Source organism: Netta rufina (genome assembly GCF_964035555.1).
Source record: "Netta rufina genome assembly, chromosome: W".
Lineage (NCBI taxonomy): Eukaryota > Metazoa > Chordata > Aves > Anseriformes > Anatidae > Netta > Netta rufina.
The window spans coordinates 73193-92463 of NC_140139.1; the positions used below are offsets into that span (position 1 = coordinate 73193).

The following is a 19271-nucleotide window of genomic DNA, read 5'->3' on the forward strand; positions in this document are numbered from 1 at the left end:
CCCAATGGTGGTTTTTTTTGTTGTTGTTGTTGTTTTTGTTATTGTTGTTTTTTGTGTGTGTGTTTCCTGTATTTATTTATTTTTTAGTCTGCTTTAGCTCAACGGCATGCAGAGGGCAGACAAGAAAACTGGGGTGTTTCTTGAAGCAACAATCCCCACGCTTTTGCTGTAGCTTTGAATATTAAAAGGACAATACGACCCAGCAAGTAACTGGAACTTTCTTACCTGGAATTAGCTCAAACTTTTCTTCACATTGAAAGAAAAATCTAGGAGCAGAACAGATTATACACCAACAAAATTGAGTCCATTTCATCCCCAGAAAAAAAATCACATACTCTCATCCCCTCCTGTACCTCAGCCGCTTGCCTACCCCACGTGGCACACGCTTCCATCTGTTCTCTTTACCCACTTATAGCACCTCTAAAAGGCAAACTGGAATTTTACTCTATTGGCTGCAGGAAAATAACTGCAGTGACAACCGCGCCCCAAACTGAGCCAGCAGCCCCTACTAAACATCCCTCTACTAAGTGAATTCCAAGCACTTAAAATCCAGAAATCCATAGACTCCAGCCTGCCTAAACAACCCTGCAACGGACAGAAGGAAAAACAAAGCACTTACCCCCAAAGAGCAGCCCAGGCAGAAGGAGCTCTCTGATGGCATGCCTGGGGCTCATATAGCATTTAGCCCCGCCCAGCACCCAAACCCAATCACCTGGGAAAGGGGAGGGGCAAAGCACATGAAAGTAGGAAGAGAGCAAAAGAAGCAGCTGTGTTTTGTTTTTTTCCTTTGTTTTTTAAAATCTGTTTTATCTCAAAAACATTCAGAGAGCAGACAAGAGACCTGTGGTGTTTCTAGAAGCAAAAATCCCCTTTTGCTTTTGCTGCAGCTTTTAATGTTGAACTGATAACGGCACCAAGCAAGTAACTGAAGCTTCTCCAACTGGAATTAGTTTAAACACGCTCACCGTCATCTGCAAACACAGAGAACCAGCATTCACTAGCCCTAACCCTAACCCCAACCCGCACCCTAAACTCTAACCCTAGCCCCAGCCCTAGTCCCTAACCCCAACCCTAGTTCCCGAGAACTTCATTTCCAGGCATGCTCTGGGCGCTCAACATGGCCTCCCGGAGGTCCAGAGTCCCAGAACTACATTTCCCGGCATGCTCTAGGCACCCAACATGGCCTCCCGGAAGTTCGGAGTCCCAGAACTACATCTCCCGGCATGCTCTGGGCAGTCAACACGGCCTACCGGAAGCCTGGTGCCGGAAAACTACACCTACCAGAATTCCCTGGACAGCCAGCACGGCCAATCAGAGGCCGAGTTTTCGAGAACTACATTTAACAGCACTCACTGTAACCCTAGCCCTTCCCGCCCTTACACAAAAAAGCCTCAAGCCCTATCCCTAAACATCCTCGAAACCCCTACAGACCTAACCCAAATTATTTACCACGCTAAACCCCTGAAGTCCTATGCCTAAAACCCCTAACCCGCAAAATTGAGATGCTCAAATCCCAAACCCGCAAAATTGAGATGCTCAAATCCCAAACCCGCAAAATTGAGATGCTCAAATCCCAAACCCGCAAAATTGAGATGCTCAAATCCCAAACCCAAAAAAATAGGACGCTCAAATCCCAAACCCCCTTCCAAAAAAGAAAAAGAAAAATCAAGAAAAAAAAAATCGAACAAAACAAAAACAACAAAAGGGGTAGATCTGGTGGCATCTGCCCTGTAACCCTGCAAAAATCACGAGGGACCTAGAACAACAAAGCAAACGCACAAAATAACATTGACATCCTATCCATAAATGTGCTATAACAATTAATCACCTCCAAAGAGCTTCAAGCAATAAATGCACATACTACTAGATCGGTTTCCTCTAAAAGATCGTACCAGACCCTGACCCACCAACAGAACCCTGCATGTAGCTAACAGAAGCATCAACAAAGCACTGACCCCAAAGAGCAGCCCAGGCAGAAGGAGCTCTCTGATGGCATGCCTGGGGCTCCTATACCATTTGGCCCCGCCCAGCACCCAAACCCAATCACCTGGGAAAGGGGAGGGGGCAAACCACAAGAAAGAGAGCAGGAGCAGCAGCAGCTGTGTTCTTTTATTTATTTATTTATTTATTTGTTTTTTTTTGTGCCTATCCCTAGTTTACAGCATGCAGAGTGCAGACAAAAGAACTGGGGTGTTTCTAGAAGCAAAATTTACCGTATTTATGCCTCAGCTTTGAACATAGAAAGGACAATACAACCAAGAAAGTAAATGAAATATTTTCCACGGGAATTAGCTCAAACTTTAGTGTTAGGTCAGAGGTTGGACTCAATGATCTTGAGGTCTCTTCCAACCTAGAAGATCTGTGATTCTGTGTGATTTACATATGAAGAAAAACCTAGGAGCGTAGGAAATTACACATCAAAAAAAAACAACGACGTAATAAGCAACGCGCATGCACGGCCCCACGGCCGCCTGCAGTACTCGTTTTCCACCAGCAGGAGGCGGCAGAGGGCGCCCCCGGGCCCCACCGCGCATGCGCCCCCCTCGGCCGCCTGCAGTACTCGATCTCCACCAGCAGGTGGCGGTAGAGGACACCCGCGGGCGTCACCGCGCATGCACGCCCCCCGGCCGCCTGCAGTACCCGAATACCACCAGCAGGTGGCGGCAGGGGGCGCCCGCGGGCGTCACCGCGCATGCGCGCTCCCCGGCCGCCTGCAGTACCCGAATACCACCAGCAGGTGGCGGCAGAGGGCGCCACCGGACCCCACCGCGCATGCGTGCACGCCGGCCGCCTGCAGTACTCGTTCTCCACCAGCAGGTGGCGGCAGAGGGCGCCCGCCGGCGTCACCGCGCATGCGCGGCCCCCGGGCGCCTGCAGTACCCGAATAACAGCAGCAGGTGGCGGCAGAGGGCACCCGCCGGCGCCACCGCGCATGCGCGCCCCTCGGCCGCCTGCAGTACCCTTTTTCCACCAGAAGGTGGCGGCAGAGGGCGCCCCCGGGCCCCACCGCGCATGCGCGCCCCTCGGCCGCCTGCAGTACGCTTTTCCCACCAGCAGGTGGCGGCAGAGGGCGCCCGCCGGCGTCACTGCGCATGCGCGCCCCCCGGCCGCCTGCAATACCCGATTAAAACCAGCAGGTGGCGGCAGAGGGCGCCCGCCGGCGTCACTGCGCATGCGCGCCCCCCGGCCGCCTGCAGTGTTCGATTAAAACCAGCAGGTGGAGGCAGAGGGCGCCCGCGGGCGTCACCGCGCATGCGCGCCCCCCGGCTGCCTGCAGTACCCCTTTACCACCAGCAGGTGGCGGCAGGGGGCGCCACCGGACCCCCACCGCGCATGCGCGCCCCCCGGCCGCCTGCAGTACTCGCTTCCCACCAGCAGGTGGCGGCAGAGGGCGCCCGCGGGAGTCACCGCGCTATGCGCGCCCCCCGGCCGCCTGCAGTACCCGAATGACACCAGCAGGTGGCGGCAGAGGGCGCCCCCGGGCCCCACCGCGCATGCGCCCCCCTCGGCCGCCTGCAGTACTCGATCTCCACCAGCAGGTGCCGGTAGAGGGCGCCCGCGGGCGTCACCGCGCATGCGCGCCCCCCGGCCGCCTGCAGTACCCGAATACCACCAGCAGGTGGCGGCAGAGGGCGCCCGCGGGCATCACCGCGCATGCGCGCCCCCCGGCCGCCTGCAGTACCCCTTTCCCATCAGCAGGTGGCGGCAGAGGGCGCCCCCCCGGGCCCCACCGCGCATGCGCGGCCCCCGGCCGCCTGCAGTACCCTTTCCCCACCAGCAGGTGGCGGCAGAGGGCGCCACCGGACCCCACCGCGCATGCGTGCACGCCGGCCGCCTGCAGTACTCGTTCTCCACCAGCAGGTGGCGGCAGAGGGCGCCCCCGGGCCCCACCGCGCATGCGCGCCCCTCGGCCGCCTGCAGTACGCTTTTCCCACCAGCAGGTGGCGGCAGAGGGCGCCCGCCGGCGCCACTGCGCATGCGCGCCACCCGGCCGCCCGCAGTACCCGATTAAAACCAGCAGGTGGCGGCAGAGGGCGCCCGCGGGCGTCACCGCGCATGCGCGCCCCCCGGCCGCCTGCAGTACCCGATTAAAACCAGCAGGTGGCGGTAGAGGACACCCGCGGGCGTCACCGCGCATGCGCGCCCCCCGGCCGCCTGCAGTACCCGAATGCCACCAGCAGGTGGCGGCAGGGGGCGCCCGCGGGCGTCACCGCGCATGCGCGCCCCCCGGCCGCCTGCAATACCCGATTAAAAGCAGCAGGTGGCGGCAGAGGGCGCCCGCCGGCGTCACTGCGCATGCGCGCCCCCCGGCCGCCTGCAGTGTTCGATTAAAACCAGCAGGTGGCGGCAGAGGGCGCCCGCGGGCGTCACCGCGCATGCGCGCCCCTCGGCCGCCTGCAGTACCCCTTTACCACCAGCAGGTGGCGGCAGGGGGCGCCACCGGACCCCCACCGCGCATGCGCGCCCCCCGGCCGCCTGCAGTACTCGCTTCCCACCAGCAGGTGGCGGCAGAGGGCGCCCGCGGGAGTCACCGCGCTATGCGCGCCCCCCGGCCGCCTGCAGTACCCGAATGACACCAGCAGGTGGCGGCAAAGGGCACCCGCGGGAGTCACCGCGCTATGCGCGCCCCTCGGCCGCCTGCAGTACCCGAATAACAGCAGCAGGTGGCGGCAGAGGGCGCCCGCCGGCGTCACCGCGCATGCGCGCCCCTCGGCCGCCTGCAGTACCCCTTTCCCACCAGCAGGTGGCGGCAGGGGGCGCCACCGGACCCCCACCGCGCATGCGCGCTCTCCGGACGCCTGCAGTACTCACTTCACACCAGCAGGTGGCGGCAGAGGGCGCCCGCGGGCGTCACTGCGCATGCGCGCCCCCCGGCCGCCTGCAGTACCCGATTAAAACCAGCAGGTGGCGGCAGAGGGCGCCCGCGGGCGTCACCGCGCATGCGCGCCCCCCCCGGCCGCCTGCAGTACCCGATTAAAACCAGCAGGTGGCGGCAGAGGGCGCCCGCGGGCGTCACCGCGCATGCGCGCCCCCCGGCTGCCTGCAGTACCCCTTTACCACCAGCAGGTGGCGGCAGGGGGCGCCACCGGACCCCCACCGCGCATGCGCGCCCCCCGGCCGCCTGCAGTACTCGCTTCCCACCAGCAGGTGGCGGCAGAGGGCGCCCGCGGGAGTCACCGCGCTATGCGCGCCCCCCGGCCGCCTGCAGTACCCGAATGACACCAGCAGGTGGCGGCAGAGGGCACCCGCGGGAGTCACCGCGCTATGCGCGCCCCTCGGCCGCCTGCAGTACCCGAATAACAGCAGCAGGTGGCGGCAGAGGGCGCCCGCGGGAGTCACCGCGCTATGCGCGCCCCTCGGCCGCCTGCAGTACCCCTTTCCCACCAGCAGGTGGCGGTAGAGGCCGCCCGCGGGAGGCCTTGTCGGGCGGATCACAGCTCGCCTACTGTGCCATTCGGAGCTTGTGGCTGTATTTTTTCCAACGTGTTTGCTACCCACACCCCGCGGGGCAGCTTGTCTTACAACGAATTCTCTCTGTTAATATTCTCTTTAAGGCGGGCACGAAGCATCCACTGCTCTTCTAAGCAAGCAACCTTCCTTCTGTGCTCCCTTCGGGATGCAGGACTACGTGCACTGAGATTTATTCCACTCATTTTTTCTTCGCCTTTTCATTGGCACAGTCTCCAAGGACGCCTGGCTTTCTTCTCACAGACTCGCGTCCGTTTCAGCGTAAGGCATCTTTTCCCTCCGCCGCTCTAATCCAAATTCAAATTATCCAGGTAAAACAATAGCGAGGTAAGAGAGAACTGTCTGAGTTAAAGTCACCATCTTTCTGTAACTAATTTAGCAGACAGCTGTACCACATCAGAGGAGGAGGTTTAGGTGCTAACCAGGTCACAGGCCCTGCTCAGGCACATCACGGTCAAGTGAGTGCCCCCGGAATCACTAAAGAAACTTAAGTAAGAATCTACTAGAAGAAAGCTGTCTCCTCTTACCACCACCTATTTAAGAGATAGTGTAGTACAGGCAGTTCTACACGCATAAAACCACATACACACAGTATACCTGACCCAAGTAAATTCCCTCTTAGAAGTCCACCATTAAGCAAAAGAGGCGTATTGTGGTGACATACAGCTGCCGTGTAATGATCCTGAAGGGATGAATCGCCCTATGTATTCCAAGGTACTACTGTGGTTTGTTTTTTTTTGTTTGTTTGTTTGTTTTTTGTTTTTTTTTCCCCCCCAAGTACGTTCAACGGTACAGATAAGTACGTTCCCGATAAGAAAAAGAGTTCAGAATTGTTTATAACGAGTTCGTTCCACGTGTCACTTTCTCACTTAACGTAGTAATAAAGATACGCTGCTGCTTTTGGATTTAATTTCCTTCTTGAATCTCACTGGTGTAATTCCAATGGTCAAACAACCTCTTCCAGAAAGACCAGCCCCCTGCTTCACAGGAGAAGGAAAAGATGTCTCACACACGCTGGCTAGTACTAAAAAGAGTAAGAGGAAGAGAAGTTCAGGCCATCAACGTAAGTATGTTTCCCTGCCTCTTCTGCTGGCTGGTCAAGTGGAATCCTCAGGACAGCCCCAGTACCTTGTGAAGAGCTTGTTAACGCCAGCACAACTTCAACTTGTCTTTTAAAAGAAAGCTGTTAAAGGAGCAGGAGACTGTTTTTAAATGAGAACAACCGAAAATAAAATTATCTGAAGAGCCACTTACTACTGGCACATTACCGTTTAAAAGGAAAATATTAATTACATGCAGGTGCTCCACTCTTCGTTGCATTTTCTGTGATTCACAACATTACCTTTGAACAAAAGAGTAAGAGGAACGGAAGGGAGGATATTAACTCGGGTAACCAAGGATTTGGCAAGCTGGAACTTGGTGTCTTTAACACTTTAGCCTTGGAGCAAAAATGTACACCCTGTACAGGCTGAGCTGACTGATGAGGCAGGTGCTCCAGGGTACGTGCCCCCCAGAGGGGCGTCGGCCACACGCACGCAACGGCACCTCCTCCTGCTGCCCTCTCTGCCCCCCCCCGCCGCCACAGCCGCCCCCCTCTCTCCCCTCTCCCCCAGCCCCCCGAAGCCCCGCGCCGTGCAGACCCCGCCGCACACCCGGTCCGGTGCGGTGCGGTGCGGCGCCGCCCCCGCCCAGCACAAGGGCCATTGCAGTACAAGCCGCCGACCGCGTGGCGCCCCGCCCGCCTGCCACCTCGCCCCCTCCCGGCCCGGCCCCGACCACCATCCTCGTTACCGCACCGAGCGTCAGCGGCTAGAGCTGAGCCCGGCCCAGCCCGACCCGACAGCTTCCGCCCACAGTGCCGGCATGTCCTGACGCCGCTTCCGCCCTCGGCTCCCAGCCAATCAGGAAGTGCTTCCGCCCTCAGTTAAGGCACACCGTGATGACACTTCCGCCCTGGGTTTCCAGCAAATCAGGGAGTGCTTCCGCCCTCAGTTAAGGCACTTCCTGACACCACTTCCGTCCCCGGTTGCCAGCCCGGTACAGGCTCGGCCGGTGCTGCTTCCGCTCCGCAGAAGGGCGCTGCCGTTTTGCGGCGTGCGGGAGTCCTGCAGCGCCCCCCGGCTCTCTCTGCTCAGGCAAGGCGGCCGGCTCCGCGCATGTGCAGAAGCAGAGCAGCAGGCACGGCTTCACGGAGCAGCGCTGACGTGCGAGCTAAAAAAAAAAAAAATAAATAAAAGCAATCAAACAAACAAAAAAATACCACTCACAGCTTTATGCGTTTACGCAACTTTCTAACAGTTTTTCCAACATTAAGGTGCAATATTCTTCCGGTGTCACGGGGGATGGTTGGGGGATGAATTTCTCAGACCCCCCCCGTACCTTTACATGAAAGCGGGAAAACCTCCCGCCAATCGTAACCACGGCGTGCCCGACCAGAGCCACTCAGGCCCCACCTACAAGAGAGAAATAACGCAAGCTGTCTTCAGTGCAAGCGGATGTTAGGGAAGACACCCCCCAGAAGGATACCTGTCTGACTTCCGGGATCAGTCGAAGGGCCGAGCCTCTCTTCCCCCTACCTGGCACCCTCCACCCTGGGTCACTGTGGGGTAACGTTTGAACGCTGCCCTTCAATGCACTGTTCCTAGCCGTGACAGTTCTCATTGAACACGACTAGAACGAGAGCGTGCTACCTCATTTAGGTGAATCTGTGACCGTGATAGTCCAGTACCCTGAATCCAAACAGTAACAGTCAGTCAAAGTTAATCAGCTACGCCCTTTAATGCGACCGTATTTCATAGGGAAAAAAACATTAAGCCTAAGATTTCTCGTCCCTAAGGCCCTGGGGGACAGGCAGAGCAGGAATCCAAGACTCCAGAAATGCTGTACTCTAAGGAACTTTTACTCATTCTAGCTTAGAAGTAGCTAAACTGTTTGGGATGAAGTATTCTAGGAGAGGAAAGGTAGTGGTAAGCTTGAAGCAGAAATGGACTGTGAAAACACTTCAACCAACTGACAGAAGTTTCGCAACTGAAGGTGACGCTCTGTAATGAGAGGAACGAGGAAACCTTGAAACTCCCCGTGCTCCCAGGCTTCCCTATATAACTACCCTGGTTCCTTCCACTCACTTTGGGATTCTTTTTTGTTTGTTTGTTCGGTAGGATGGAATTGTCCATCCACACCAGATTTCACCTATGCCTGTCAAAAGCAAGTTTGCCTGCGTGTCTGATCTGCGCTTTTGCACAAAAATTCAGCTACATATGTTTGGAAATCAAACTCTTTTGTTTTCTGGACTTTTCTATAGTTAGTTAAATACATTGACTTCTTGTTTGGCTGGTGCACTATAAAGTATTCTTTTTGTAAGCAAACCGTGTGCCATAGGGCTTCTGGCAAATGTCAAATAACTGATAATCACTAGTATCTCCACTACAATCGGTTAATTTAGTCAAGGGAAAATCTGACCAACTGCCACATCATCTGACATAAACCAACATGTGGAAGCACCCACATGTAGCATGCAAGAAGCCTGCCTGCTGGTCCCTTACACACCAAATTCCATCTCCCTTTCCACCAGACAAGAAAAAGCGCCTTCCCTGCCCTCCTTCTGAACGCTGTTTTTTCAAGCTGTTGCTGCAACCAGAACCACTCAGAGAGTTCAGCAGATACTTCGGAAATGCCCGGCTTTGTATGGCAGCCAACTGGGGAGCAGCCTGAATCGCGGGTTTCGGATGCTGGTTCATCTCTGATGAGATGACGGTCACTACACGTGCTCACTGGCAGTACGGATGTTACATGAGGTGTTGAGGGGGGGCATTCGCACCAGCCCTGTCATTCAGTTACAGAAGGCACAGCTCACCTCAGATTTCAGCCTGGCCTTTCACTGCTTAAAGTCAAAGAGCAGCACCACTGAGAACGACAGAACCACACAGACAGTTATTGCACTGTGGTGGTTTTACAGTGCCGGGCAGCTAAACTCCACTACAGCCTCCTTCTCACTCCTCTTCAAAACAGGGATGGGAGGGAGAAGAAAGTATGCTGAAAAGAAAAAGAAAGGAAAAGGAAAAGGAAAAGGAAAAGGAAAAGGAAAAGGAAAAGGAAAAGGAAAAGGAAAAGGAAAAGGAAAAGGAAAAGGAAAAGGAAAAGGAAAAGGAAAAGGAAAGGGAAAGGGAAAAGGAAAAGGAAAAGGAAAAGGAAAAGGAAAAGGAAAAGGAAAAGGAAAAGGAAAAGGAAAAGGAAAAGGAAAAGGAAAAGGAAAAGCTCATGGGTTGAGATAAGGATAATTTAATTAAAAGGGGAAAAATATAAATAAATAAATAAATAAATAAATGAGCAAACGCTGTGCAGAAGCATAAAGGGAAGAAAGAAATTACTCTCTACTTCCCATCAGCAAGTGGTGTTCAGCCAAATCCCAGGAAGCAGGGCCTCAATACACACAGCAGTTGTTTGGGAGGACAGCTATCTTCAAAAAGAGAGCCACCCCCCTCCTTCCCCTTTCCCACCTTGTATTGCTGAGTGTGACATCAGATGGTATGGAATATCCCTTTGGTTGGTTTAGGTCTGCTGCCCTGGTGATGTCCCCTCCCCACTTCTTACCCACCACAAGCTTGCTGGATCTGGGGGGTTTGGAGAGAGTCTTGGTGCTACGCCAGCTACAACAATCTACAAAACACTGATGAGGTACCAGTGCTGTTGTAGCTACAAGCGCAGAGCAGAGCACTGTATGGGCTGCTGCAGGGAAAGCGAACTCCATCCCAGCCAGACCCAGTACATGCAGGGAAAGATTTTCAGGAAAGAATTTCCCTTCACAACATCGTTCCCTCTGCTTTTCTTTGCATGTTGAGGCTGTTTCGGAAAAGTGTTTCTCTCCACGGCACCAGGAGAATTCCCAGAGCTTCTCTCCTGTTCCATAGCAGAGCCCTGCATGTAAATGCCGGGCAACCTACGGAGAGTGCCTGAGAAAAGCAGACGGGGGCACCTCTAAGCTCTACGCTTCGTTCTCGTCATTTACATGTTTTTCCTGTGGTCGTCTCCGGAAGACCACCTAGTTTTTGGAAGAATGGACCGTGGAAGTTTACATGCGTGGACAGTACCTGTAAAATAAAATACACGGTGGGTAAGAAACGGCCTGTTACAAGCGTTATTTTTAGATAAAGCACCACACGAAACAAGGATGCGGTGGGTATCTTCCAACGACTTTCACAAGCCCTGGCACCACCTCACAGGAGTGAGAGGGAAAAAAAAAAAAAAAACTACAACAAAAAACGGAGCCGGCGGCCGGGCGGGGGCTGACGAGAAGCACGAGCAGCAGGCGGCGCCAGGGCACGGGCAGCCCGGGGGGCCGCGGAGCACGGCAGCGATGGCCCGGCGCTCACCGCCACCGCCGCGAGGATCCCGCGGGCCGGGCGCTTCTCGCGCGGCCTCCCCCGCCCGCCTTCCTCCTCCGCACCCGGCCGCTGCGCTGCCACCCGCCCGCGGGCGGAGCCCGGCGCCTCGCGCTCCCGCTCTCACCGCGCGAGGCTCCGCCGACGCCCGGCGGCTCCAGCGCACCGGGCGGCACCTCCGGCCCCGCAGCGCCGAGCGCTGCCCGGGGCCCCTCCTCCGCACCGAGCCGCGCCGGGGCCCGGCCGCGCTCAGGGCGCAGAGCGCACGGCCCGCCCCGGGGCCCCCTCGGGCACCGAGGGCCGCGACGAGGCCCGCCCGCGGCGCTCCCTGCCCCGGGCGGCGCGGGCCCGGCGCCCTCGGCCTGCCTCCGCGGGGCAGCCGCCGACCGCGGCGCCCGCTCGGCGTCCCCGGGCCGGCAGAGCGCCCGCTCCCGCCCCGCCCGGCTCCCGCTGCCGCCCCGGGCCCCGCCGCGCGCTCTCGTAGCCGCGGGCCGGGAGGCGCCGGGGGCCGAGCAGCTGCTCCCCGAGCCGCCGGGGCCCGGAGCTCGCCCGCACCCGAGGCGAGCCGGCGGCGCTGCGCAGCTCCGGGCGTGCCGCTCTGCTCCGTACCGTGCCGCTCTGCTCCGTGCCGCTCTGCTCCGCGCCGCTCTGCTCCGCGCCCTTCCCGAGCGCCGCGCGCGGCTCCTGCTGGCTGTGCGGCCGGGTCCGGCCCCGCAGCGCCCGGCGCTGCAGCCGGCGGCGGCCCCGCTGTGTCCGCGAGCGGTGAGCCCGGGTGGCGGCCTTCGCGCGCAGCCTTTTGCTGCTCGTTTCCCTTGTCGGCGCTGCTGCGGTTCCCCGATGCGGGTCTTCAAAACCGACGTGCATCGAGCGTCTTCCCAGCGGGAGCCGTCAGCCGCTTCGCTGCTTTTCTTTAACGGTGCTGCTGGTGCTGTCCGAAGGATCGCTGCCGCCGGTAACCCTCTCTGTTTCCCACACGGACACGTAAACTAGGCCCGAGGGAAGGCGAGCGCTCCCCGGCAAGGTACTGCGTCCTGCAAGCACTGCCAAGTCATGCCAGACCTTCTCCTGCTACCGGTTCCGGGCCGTTGCGCCCCGTTCCCCAGCGGTAGGTCGATGGGAATTTTCGACCTGCTTTTGCCACAACCACCGTATTGTTAGCGGTGTTCTGCGGGGGCCAGGCAGAATACTCGTGTTTGCACATTGCCGGCTCTGCGCGGAACACAGCTGACCTGCCTACAAGAAGCAGGTCTTTAGCTTAGCCCCACAAAGAATCTTTTCCCGTTCTTTCAGCTACCTTCAGTTCCCACAGGCCTTCATTATGAAGATTTCAGTTGATTGCTGCTAACACACACTTGAATCCAAATGTTTGTGCTATTCATAGTGAAACCCTCATTCAGCTAAATGCTTGTCTGTGTCAGGGCTCTTTTGATCAAACTGAATAAAAGACTTGACAAGGTTTTCTGCATAGCCCCGGGTCACATGAAGGAATTCACCAGTGCAGGGACGCCACGCAGTAATAAAATCTCTCTGATTTATGCAGCATAGGTGATGTCTGGGGTTCCAGCAGACAAAAGGAAAGTTTTTTTTTTTGTTTTGTTTGTTTTTTTTTTTTTTTTTTGCCAGGGCAGGACTGTATCTGCCTTTAGAAACCTTTCAAGGGCATCCTGCTAGGCAGAAAGCAGGCAGAGGTATCTACGTGTACCTAAGACAATTCTTGTGAACCAGAGAGCAAAGTGCAGGCTCTGCACTGACACATCACTCACTCATTCTGAACATCTGAGTTTGTTCTCTTTCCTAAGAAGGACGTTTGGCAGTGCATTTAGCTCCCATTACCCATCTCAGTGATGGGAGCCTCCATACCCTGACAGCTTTGCTGTCCCTGCAGCTCCTTGCTCCCTCCCCGCAGGGTGCAGCCAGCCCCCTCCACTCCCTGCCATCTCTATCCAGAGGCTGGGGAGGACAGGGAACACAGGGAACAGAGCTGTAGAGAGCAGTAGGGCCCGTTTGTGCCCGCAGGCAGAGCTGCCCGTTGTCCCATCGGAGCGCCTGGCTTTGTCGGACCCGGTGGTGTTTTCTGTGCTCTTATGCTATGCGACAGAGATCTTCTTCCTCAGACTCTTCGCTATGCCTGAGCAATGCATGATCCTAGAGCCTGCTGATATCACACTTTTTTTTTTTTTTTTTCTCTTCCAGCATAATGCAGAAAGAGGTTCTGCTTGCTCACATTTCTGCCCTGTGGTTGCAGATGTCTCTTGATTTTCCTTGTACTGTTCTTCCAGTACCAGGGCTTTGTCAGCCACCTTCCTGCCTTTGTCAGCCTCCCATGTTAACAGGCTACTTTTCCAGCTAGCTGTAAAAGTCACCTTTCAGTGCTGTGACACCTTTCTTGTGATTCCCTTACAGCTCTCGAAGTCTCATTAGAACAAAAGGGGGCACTCGCACACTGCAGTCTTGTCTGCATGGACCATGTTGGTTTAACACTCGCTGCCTGGAGCGTAAGAGCTCTGACCAGCAGTAATTTGTCACTGTGTAGTTAATTCTCCAGTTTGAAACTGACTTGCCTCTGTTAAGAATCCTTCTTCATAAATGGATGGTAAAAACATGCTCTTCAGGTGCACGTGCTTACTTAAGTTGCTCTGCACTGTCTCCTACTCGAGGAGAGGCTAGCATTTCCATCAGTGGCAAAGATCCTTTTGTCTTAGCCACTCAATGGCTTTAAACTAAAAGAGGGTAGGCTGACATTAGGCATAAGGAGGAAATTGAGGCACTGGAACAGGTTGCCCAGAGAAGCTGTGGATGCCCCATCCCTCGAAGTGTTCAAGGCCAGCCTGGATGAGTCTTTGAGAAACATGATTTAGCGGGAGGTGTCCCTGCCCATGGCAGAGGTGTTGGAATTAGATCTTTACAATCCCTCCCAACCCAAACCGTTGTATGATTCAGTGGTCGTGTGATCTCATCTCATCTCATCCTTCTCTGCTCCCTCCTGCCAAACAGTGCCAGTACACAGACAGGTGGCACAGTGCAATGAATTGCATCAGGGAACTTGAAATTAACCTGTCAAAGAAGGGGGAAGCAGCTATTTTTAACCTCAGTTCCTTCACCTAACCCATGTTGTGGCCTCACAAGCAGTTTAACAGCACCAAGGTGTTAAGGTCTTTAACAGCACGCAGCAGCTGTCAGGGAGTACATGGCTGCTGCCTAACGCAGCATGTCTGTGCCATGAAGCACAGCCTCAAGGTGCCTGCTGTGGACCAGCAAGATCAGAGCCAGGCCAGCCCAGATCTTTGTGCAGCACAAGCTTCCCTGGAGACTTCTGTGCCTGGCCCATTGCCTCAGAACTCCGCTGGCCTTTTACTCTATGTACACCTTTCCCTCACCGATCTCCGTGTGCCTGCCCTGTATACCCAGAGTCTGCTGTTGCTTTTTGTTCCATACTTGCTGAGGAATGAAAATGTATGTCAACTGCCACTTCAGTCGATCCTCATAGTGTTTTTTGGTTGTGATTGTTGTGGCTCATACATCCACTTAAGCCTTCTGCCTGAGCATAGGCACATGTCAGATTCCATCTGCGTGTCCTACAGCGTTTTCAGGCTGTGTCTTGGGATCAGCACTCAGACTGCGCCCAGTTTTTCACTGAGCCGCTATGCAGCCATGCAGATTTACTGGGTTCACCACGTACAACTAGCTCATTCGGTGAAAGGGCTCCTTAGCTGCTCTCCATGTCTGATAGTCACTGGACCAGATGGAGCAGAAGCTGAGCTCTTTAGGTGACTCCTACAATTGCGGTTATCCTGCAGCAAGGACACCTGCCCTAGAGAGAAGACTCCTGGCTCCTGGTCTCTGTTCCAAGTACTTTTTTTTTTTTTTTTTTTTCATACAAGCATGAAATACAAAGACAGCAGAGACCAAACGCACCTCCAGCTCCCAGCACAAGGGACCTGTCTGCCTTCTCTGTCTCTTTTTCTGCATAATGCCCTGCTTCAAAAGGAAAGAAGTGGATGGCAAGAACCATTCCTTACACTTTTTCCTAAAAAGCTATGGTGTGATAATTTGAAATGTGCGTACTTCCTGTAGATGAGGAGATAATTGGACTGGTTATCTTGCTTCTTGAGCACGTACTTCAGTCAGTAGACTAACATGGACCTGGGGGAGAATGCTGTTGGACGGTAGGAGAAGCCTAAATTTGGCAGTGTATGTTACACAGAAATATCCCTGGACTGAAGCCTTCACATGGCTTAGAGAAACACTTGTTATCCAACCTGTGCTAAATGGCCTTGTGGCAGAAAGCAGTTCTTGGTGCTGTTTCATCTGGAGCACAGACGTAGCCAACACAACTTCTGAACCAAAAGGCCAAACAAGCTGGTCCCAAAGTGCTGCAAAGGGTGGGAGACAGCAGAAGGGATCTTTTGCATGGCACTTCAGGGGTCACACCTGTCAGTCCCCTTCTCTTTCCTCAGCCACCTCAACAGCCTTCTCGGCCACATCTTCATTCCACACAAGGTGGTAACTGAACATATGCACTCTACAGGGAAAGGTAACCTGGTTACTCCTACAATAATTTTATGTAATTATATTGAATTATTTAAATAATACAAAACCAACAATATAATAATTATACGGTATTTTGTGCAAATATAATGTATAATATGGAATAAATATATCAAACATTTATAATATGTAGAACACAAACTATGATAGGTTTATAATTGATGGCACTAGAAAACCTTATCATAACAAATCACCATATGATATTTAATGCTCAAATTGAAGACACGGTAATTTTCCTTGCTAAGGAAATTATTTCATATGGAAAAGTTCTTGCTATGCAGGTGGAACAGGGGCCAAGGGAGAGCTCCCCTGCCTTTCACAGTATTCAAAACTTAAAGGCCTTGGACAAGTGGACAAGGCTGTGAGCAAGCTGATGCGCCTGCACCTGCTCTGAGCCCTCCAGAGGCTCTGTCTCCATGGATGTGATTCTCTGATTTTTGACCTCTGGGAGCACTGCAGCCACACAATAAATTACAACACACACATGCCAGGCAGACTAGAGGTTGCTCAAGTCTTTTGACATGCACTTTTTTTTTTTTTTTTTTGAGTGCATCTCTGTTATTTTGTGACATGGGTTGTAAAAATGAAAGGAGGAAGAAGAGAGAGAACTAAAGATCAAGGATCAGATGTTAAATCCTGCTTGCTCACTTGCTGGTATGAAAACAGTTTGTAAGTGTGCATTCACAATTAACAGCAGACATATTTTGTATCACTGAACTCTGCAAGCAGTCTTTTAACAGATTCTAATCGTGCCTGTAAGTGATCAAAAAACTGCAGTGGGAATTACTATAAAATTTACTAAAAAATTACTAAATTAAATTAATTTACTAAATTAAAAATTAAAATTTACTGAATTAAAACTTACTAAAGATTACTATCTATAAAAATATGAATGAAATTACTGTCATAATTTAGGCCTTAAAGCTGAGCAGTGGTTAAAGCCAGACTGAAATTTTATACCAAATCATAACCCAAAAATATCTCACCCTAAAGATGCTTCTCTTGCATGCTTCCTGCTATGGCTTCAAAGGGCAAGCCCAGTATTGTGGAAACATCAGTATTCCTGAAGACCAAAAACCGGAAGACTTCTATTTGCTTAAGGATTCTGCTGCATTCCTCCCTGAGGCAAAACAAACCAGTAATCCTCATTGTTACAGAAACATAGCACTTCACATCTGTTTATCTGTATATAAACATTAAACGATTAATAAAAAATAAGCACCAAAAGGCTTAATTTGAAATCTACTGAAGTTAATGCTAGTCCTCAGTACCCTGGGATACAGCTTCTCGTAACCCAGAACAGCAGAGTTTTCTATTAATGTTATCACACTTTTGCCTGTAGAAATGACCCCTTCAGCACAAGGTGGAAAGGCATGGGGAAGGCAAGCTTCTTTGCAACAACGTGGGGTACAGATGTCCATGCAGATCCAGGACAGCCCCTGCCCGGCTACCACCTTCACGGAGAGTTTCCGTACAAACCCACAGCCTCAAATGTCTGTACAGAAAACCATTGCTGTGAAAATACATTCATTTTTTTCCACACTACAGAAGAGAAGTGTTCAATATCCCTCTTCTTTTCGTTTCTTTTCTCCTTTTTATTTTTTTATTTTTATTTTTTTTATTCAGTTCTGTTTTAGGTGAAATTGTCCCCATCTCTGAAAAATATTATGAGACTGGTGCCTGGAAAGCATTACACAAGTGTGGAGGAAAGAAAAAGTGCAGTCATGTGTGGCTGGGGTGATTTCTTCTTGACAACGTTGAGAACTGAGGAGCTCTTGCAAACGAAAGGTTCAATCCTGCTGCCCATACATAAACAGGTCTCCAGCTAGGCTTTGCATGGCTGTGACGTATGGGATGAGACCCTGCATTAGCAGGAGGAACCAAGTGATGCGGTCAGTACAGCATAATGGGAAAAACCGAACTCTGCTACAACTAAATGTCATGTTGATAAATGCAACTTCACTGTTTTTTATAAACAAAATTAAACTTAATTTGCTTCACAGTAGCTAAGGTGCCGTTAATTCAAAACCCACAGAGTAACTCATTGGACACAGTTAATAGTCAGCAGACCACATAGGCCAGGCTTTGAAAGCATTTAATATTCACTGAAGTGCTGCTTGTATCCAATTATAACTCACTACTTGCCATCTTAATAATTTAAATCTGTCCACTCTTTAGAGAGGAAAAAAAAAAGCACTAATCAAAGACATGAATGCACCTTTTGCTTTTGACAGCATTAAATTAAAACTAAATGGTAGATCTTGAATGAGTTACTCTGCAAGAATAAAGGCATTAATGAGGTAATTTCATTATAGAGGCTCATCCAAGCCTATGTGAAAACAAGGGAAGTAAATGGAGAGGAAAGCCACGGAGGAAATTAGGGTTCCTTCCACACTAATTAATGTTTTGGGGCATTTAGTACAGGCACCAAATTAACTGCTCCAAAGAACTCCATTGAAAAAAAAATACATTGTTGCCCTGCCATGTAATTAGAAGACAGTACAAGTAGAACACTTAATGAGTATAAAGCCGGCCTTTAACTTATTCTGCCCAGCTTCTGAAAACATGTCATTGTGGAGGCCTAAGTTTAAGGAAGCACCAGGCGTACAATATAGGATTGTTTAGGTCCTTCTGTTCGGTGAGCTGTAAACAGGTAGCCCTGAATGAGAGACTCTGGGACTCCTGGGAGGCCCGGCTTCCCAGAAGAAGAGGAAAAAAAAAAAAAAAAAAAAAGTCTTAAATGCATCCAGAGGAGAAAAAAAAAAAAAAAAAAGGTGAATAGGCCCGGCACAGCTCACCCAGTGAATGCTCACTGCTGTCTTAAGAGATTACATGATGTTGTGCCACCCCCTCTCATTGAGTTATCTTTACACTGCTTTTGTCTCCTCTAATTGGAGCTGATGAGGTGCTAATTGGTTGCCTTTCTAAAAAGCGGTGCTTAAGCACTGGCAAACAGAGTAAGACAGCGTGAGTGGAGTTAATGAGGGCTTAGCACCCCCCACCCCAAAACCCAAGCAACCCCTCCGCCTCGTATGAGCACACGAACGCACGCACAGCCGTGCCCCTGCCGCAGCCAAGAGCTGAAGGGACGTGACCGACTTCGGGTACAGCCCTGCGCTGGCCCGAGCCGCGTGAGGAAGGGGCAGTGCCGGGCCGGCAGCCGCGCCCCGCTCGCCGCGGGCAGGCCGGCGGCTGGCGGCGGGTGCCGGGTGCCCGGCGGGGCCGGCCGCGGGCCCTGTGGCCGCAGGGGCCCGGGTAAGAACCGCGCAGAGACGGTTCTCACCCGCCGACAGAGGCTGCGGGGGGCAGCTTACACTCACCTCGCGCAGAAAAGCACGGGCGGGGCGGGGCGGCCGCGTTCGTCCCTCGCCGCTTTGCCGCCCGCGTGCCAGCCGCGGCCGCCGCCAAGGGAAAGGCCGGCAGCGCCTGGGCACGGCGGCAGGGCCCGGCGCGGCGCGGGCGAGGCCGAGGCCGAGGCGGCAGCAGCAGCGGGCCGTGCCGGCGCTGCGCCCCGGAAGCACGGGGGGCTGCGGGTGCCAAGGAGCTCGCTGTCCTCGGGAAGCGAGGCACGAGCAGCTGCGGCACGCTCAACTGCAAGCGCCCCTGTAGAAGGAGAGGCGCCCGTGTTCGAGGGCGAGCGTGCTGTCGTTCTCCTTGCTTCGGCATTTGGCGTTTTGCAAGCTTAAACTTTGGTCTTTTGCTACTTAAAACAGGGTATGCAATTAATAACTCGGACGTCGTTTTCAGCAACAATTCATACATGGAAATACCCTAAATATTTTGAGCCCATGAAGAAAAGAAAAAGATAGAAACTTCTTTTTTTTTTTTTGTAATGCTTTGCATGTTTGTTACTTTTTTTTTTTTTTTTTTTTGCCA

The 19271-nt window shown here is 53.3% G+C and overlaps 1 long non-coding RNA gene across 3 annotated transcripts; it reads right to left on the minus strand.

Annotated features, from left to right (window-relative positions):
* Positions 1-7309: 7309 nt before the first annotated feature.
* LOC311220812 lies at positions 7310-18890 on the minus strand. 3 transcript variants are annotated; one of them, XR_014619264.1, is made up of 5 exons: positions 18716-18890; positions 16382-16515; positions 9323-10556; positions 7849-7922; positions 7310-7680 (listed from the first exon to the last, which is right to left on the minus strand). It is a non-coding gene; the product is annotated as an uncharacterized lncRNA (long non-coding RNA). The 3 variants fall into 3 exon arrangements; XR_014619265.1 differs by having other exon boundaries at positions 7849-10556; XR_014619266.1 differs by lacking the exon at positions 7310-7680 and having other exon boundaries at positions 7713-10556.
* Between the last annotated feature and the right edge of the window lie 381 nt (positions 18891-19271).